Source organism: Numida meleagris, unplaced genomic scaffold (genome assembly GCF_002078875.1).
Source record: "Numida meleagris isolate 19003 breed g44 Domestic line unplaced genomic scaffold, NumMel1.0 unplaced_Scaffold296, whole genome shotgun sequence".
NCBI classification, from domain to species: Eukaryota; Metazoa; Chordata; class Aves; order Galliformes; family Numididae; genus Numida; species Numida meleagris.
In genome coordinates, this window is record NW_018364542.1 from 83,369 (window position 1) to 88,625 (window position 5,257).

Consider the following 5,257-nt stretch of genomic DNA (forward strand, 5'->3'; position numbering starts at 1 on the left):
CCTCCTCCCCACCCCGGCCCTTTGCTCACGCTGACACACACCCACGATGTCATTTTTAAAAATAAATGACGAGAGAGCTGCGAGGGGTCAGCGGGACTCCTGATCCCGTATTTATCCCCGGCGCTGGCTGAAAGGGATTTGCGTCCCTAACAAACCTTTAGGGAGTGGCGAAGGGCTCGCTCCAAGGGAAGACAATGCTGGGGGGGACTCTCTGACCTCACTCTGTCCAGTCATCTGGTTCTTCATTGGTCCCTGCTGTGAAACAGAACTTAGCTTTTGTCTGTAACACAAATACATCTTTTCCCCACCCCCCCTTTCCCCTTCTATTATGGTTCAATCAATGATGTCATTATGTGTGCCATTCAGTGGCTCTTGAACCATTTGGCTGCAGGAATTTGGAGGAGCAGCCCGGGAAGAATGGCAGCGCCGCTCCGCTCCCGGCCCTCCCGAATCCGCTGGGACCTCAGCGAGGGGAGCAAAGTCACGGTGCCCTTAACCCCTCTCTGCTGCAGAGGACAAAAGTAAAAGCAAGCCCAGAGCCCCGCGGTGTGCACGGAGGAGCGTGCGTGCAGAGGGTGAGGAGAAGGGCCCGGAGGAATGCTTGTGCCGAATTCAACCCGGGGAGGTTTTCGCTGAGGATCCCATCCCCTCCTTAACGTGCAATCCGTTTAATTACGATCACTTCAGCAGCTCCTTCTGCTGTTGGGAGGCTAACGGAGCTGCCCCGCAGCCCCAGCAGCGCTGAGCCTGACACCAAAAGCCCCACCTGGCTTTTGGTGGGGACGCGATGCTGACACTTGGAGGAGCAGCAGAGGAACCTGGGTTCCTCTCCTAAAAAGCATCCCTGCTCTTACTCATTCAGCTGGGTTTTTTTGTTTGGAAACCCTCTGTGGTGCACAGCAGAGCTGGCAGTTCCCTGCTTTGCAGCGTGGAAATGCAGGCACTGAGCGCCCTGGGTGCGCTCGGAGCTTCCAAGCAAGGCTTGGAGCCGAGCAGCTTAATGCTGCAGGTCGCTTAGGGGCTGGTGCACCTCGTCCCGTGCTCTGGCTGCCGTCGTTTCAGAGCACGAAAGAGCGTTGGGGTGTTAATATGGAGCTGGGGGGGAGAGAAGAGTGTGTGTGCTGCTGCTGCGTGTTGGGGCACGGATGGAGCCGTTGCTGGGGATCTGCTGGAGCCAAATCCTGGCAGAGCAGCGGCGCTTTCGCCGGATCCCCCCCTGGAGCCCCGCGAGCACCTCGAGCTTTTAGCAGCAATGGAGAAACCAAATTAAGTGACCATAAAAGATCAAACATAAGGTACTTTCGGAGGGCCTCGAGCCGCTGCCTTTTATCTCTCCTGCTTGAAAGGGGTCCAAAGACTTTGTAGCATGTGGAGGCGCTGGGCGTCCCCGCAGGTTCCTCTGGGGAGCGCTGGGTGAAGGCTGCGTGTTCCCATTGCTCAGCTGTGCACAAACCCCCGCAGTTTGTTTTCGTGGCACTCTGCAGCGGGAGGTGGCCCTGCTTGGGGTGCTCTGGGTGCTGCAGTTCGTGCCGTGCTGTTCCTGTAGGGTGGGCGAGCGCCCCAGATCCCACCCCGTGACACCCAACAGCTCCGCAGCGCCGCGTCCTCAGCTCTCCCGGCAGCGCAGCCTGAGCTGTGTGCTCTGCTCCCAGAGCCAGCAATGGGCCCAGGGGAAGGTGGGGCTGCTCTGCTTCCCTGCCAGGATGCCCTTGATCTCTCTCCAAACCCAGATTTCACTTATGCCTATAAAACCTTTTCCCCTTGGGGTTAGTGAGCACGCACCCGGCTGCCCAGGCCCCGCAACGTGTGCGCGCCAAGCCTGGAAACCGACTCCGAATCAGGCTCCCTAAGGGACAGAAGTGCCACTCTCTGGTCACCGTCCCTTCTCCCCACCCTTGCCCAGCTGCACCCTGGTTCTGGGGCAGCATTCCTCTCCTTTCAGAGGGGCTCCCTGGGGCTGTAAGGCGCTGACACGGATCCAGGAGCAGCCCCTGGGCTGGGGATGTGGCTGGCAGCGTCCTGCTGCCCCGTGGCGTGCAGGGAAGGGTTAACGCAGCGGCGGCGCGTTGCCGTTTTTGTGCTTGTTGCCTTTGAATAGAACGGATTTTTTTTTTTTCTTTTTTTTCTTTTTTTTTTTTTTTTAATCTGGGGCTAATGTGCAATTCAAATGGTGCTTAGGCATCGCCCGATTGCTCCTTTTTAATAACAGCTGGACTCATGGCGGGGGGGGGGGGGGAACCTGCGCGGTGCCAGGCGGTGTCAGCGCTGCCTCTGCCCCCGCTGTCAGCCCCACACGTCCCCGTGCAAAAGCCCTCGTGCCCCCAGCGAGCCAGCCTGGTGATGGGAGAGTGCCTGAAGTGGGTGCCAAGGGATGGAACTCCCCCTTCCTCGCACCTGAAGCGCGTCCCCTTGGCTTCGCCGTGCGGCATTCCTGACATGTTTGTCCCACCTCTGACGTCCAAGTGGAAGAATGCTTTTCAACTCCGCCACTGGAAGCCGCAGGTGCGCTCTCTTAGCACTTGTCTGCGACTTTTCGGCCTTCCTCCCCCCTCCTCCTCCCCACCCCCCCCCTTCCCCCTCGCTCCCGTTTGGGGCGAGCATAAAGCTCTGGCTGTGAAACCGCGTCCTGACGTGGGAAACCTCGGAGCTGCTGCTGCTCTCCTGCCCTGGGGGCCCTGGGGATGGGGGGGCCTCAGTTCTGCCCCCCCCCCAACCCATGCTGGGGTCGGAGCACGGGGCTGCAGTGGCATCTTCCCCTGTGTTAAGCTGGAAGAGATGAAGGCATTGAGGGTTGGTCCATAAGGGCAGCGGGCTCTGATCGGTGCCGCTCGCTTTCATGGATGCGTTGTGCGCTTCTGGTGGGGAGCCACTTTGGGGCACGGAGTTTTAAACAACGGAAGCTCTTTAATTTTTCCACCCCCTATGAGCAGAGCTCTTTGGAGAGCAGCTCCGTGCGTTCTCGCCCGAAATGTGTGCCGGGAAGCTACAGGAAGCTGCTTGCAGGTGGAGTGAGGCAGAAGGCAAAGCTTTCCCTCAACTCCAGGTGACACTGCGGATGGGTTCCTCCCAGGGAAGGCAGCAGAGGGTGTGCAGGCCATCCCTGGGCTCGGCCCGGTGTGTCTGTGGGACGCGTGGGGGTGAGATGTGGAAATGGGGGGGACGCTTCTGAGCTGTGCTGGGGTCTGTTTCCCGTGGGGTGAAGCTGTGCTTCGCGCTGCTGCCGTGCACCGAGGCACTCCAGTCCTTGTCAGTGGCGTGGCTGCATACGAGCTGTGCTTTTTAGGAGCCATCCCCGTCTTCTGGTGGCATCACAGTGCACTGTTTGGGTGTGAGGACGTTGACGGGGGCTTTGGCTCCGTGCTCCTAATCCACGTGGAGCTCTTTGGAGAGGGGCTGGCTCTGTCCCGGCGTGCTGAGCTGAGCTCCGGGTGCACGATGCGGAGCTGGAGGTGGAAGCTGCACCGAGCCCTGATGGGGGCTTGAGACCCCGGGGTGTCCTGAGGGCTGCAGGGGGGGATCCCACACCTTCCTGCCCCGCGTGGCTCCTGCAGGATGGAGCCTGCACGGAGAAACGAGCTCCATGAAATACACGGAGACCCGTTGCCAAAAGTTGCCGGGCGACAGCTGCGCATCCCGGGATTGGAGTGTTCCTGAGAATAAAACCATCGGTTGCTGCCATTCACCCTCCGGGTATGAAATTGGAAGCCCAGTTACCCTTGAGTGTTTCATAACCTTTACCTTTTGGAGGTCAAGGCCGTGTCATCATTAATCTACCGTCGCCTGAATGCCCTGGGGGCTCCGCTTTTCATCCCGCCATCCGTCATGCTGCTGCGGGATGCGGGAGGCTGAGCAGAAGGGCCCGCGAGGATGGGGACGTCCCGACGGAGCCTGGCGGCTCCCCCTCCCCGTTCCTGATGAGGATGTTCCCGGGTTCACCTGAAGATTCAGAACTGGGGATGCTTCAACCCGCAGAGGAAGAGGAGCCGTGGGCCGTGCAGCGCGGAGCTCGGCCTCAGGGAGTTTCCACGCGTGGAGTTCGGACACGTGGGGCACCTCGTGCGGTGTCGGTGTCCTTCCCAGAGCCAGGCTTCGTTCCTCCTGGCCCATAACGAGCCTCGTCTCGAAGCACAGACGTGGGGCTGCTGCTGTTTGTCCGCGTGCCTGCAGCCTGGGTGCTGGGAGCACGGCGAGGACGTGGCCGTGGGCGGTGGGGACCCACCAAGCGGGATTCCCCTCTGCTGAAGTTGGGGTGCTGGAGACGATCGGAGCCGAGCATCCCCACGAATCTCACTTCTCCTCTGCTGAGATGCTGCCTGCAGCTCCGTGGGGGCAGGGGAGCAGCTGGCACCGCTGGGGACGCGCTGCTCCCGGTGCAGGTACCCAGCCGTGCTCCCTGCTCCGTCCCTGGGACAGCGGCGAGCGCCGGAGCTGCTCCCTGCACCACGGGAACCATTCATTCCTCACCGCCTTTTGGCTTCAGATCTTCCAGCAGCAAGGGGCTGTGATTCTCCCAGGCCGGGAGCGATCCCATTTCCAAGCGTTTCCCTCCAGCTTTTGGGTACGAGCAGTGTGAGGACCAGCCCCAGCCCTGGCCTTAGCAGCGCTGAGGTCCAGCCTGGAGCTGCGCAGCCCCCACGGCCCCATCTCTGCCCTCAGCTTGGGTCCAACCTGGGGGGCTGCGCTGAGATCCAGGATCAGGATGGACACGGTCCCGAGCCCAGCACAAATGGTGACGCGCTTTGGGTGCTCCCATCCTCCCTCTCCCCCAGGCCTCAGCGCAGCCGTGAGCTTTGTCCTTGGCGCAAGCTTTCCTCCTCTTCCTCCTCCCCCAACCCCCCCCCCTCCCCTCGCTGTCCTCTTTTTATTTTTTTCCTGAAGACAAACTACAAAATAACTGAGTGCAAAGGGAACGAGGCGAGGTTAGCAAATAAATCTGACACCCTGCCAGAAAGGTCAGCTTTCCCCGCAGATGCTGGTGCACCCATTTGCACGCCGGAGCACGGCCTCGGGGCGCTGCCAGGGCTTGATAGATACGGAGATAGCAGCGTTTTGATAGAGGTAATTTTCCTCGGCTGGGTTTCAGCACCCCATGAATCAAAACCTGTCAGCGAGAAGCCCGAGATGGAGTGAAGTTTATTGTACGTGTGTTTGCATCTGACACTGTTGTGCTAGGGGGTCAAGTGAGCGGGATCATTAGGGCCGTGTTGATTTAGGACGACGGTTGCACGCTGCTTTCCCCGCGGGGCAGTGCTGGAAG

The 5,257-nt window shown here is 60.2% G+C and overlaps 1 protein-coding gene across 1 annotated transcript in view; it reads left to right on the plus strand.

Annotated features, from left to right (window-relative positions):
• Positions 1 to 5,257, plus strand: part of SARNP (SAP domain containing ribonucleoprotein) — a gene marked incomplete in the record, with an annotated part of 27,979 nt that overhangs the window by 13,928 nt on the left and 8,794 nt on the right.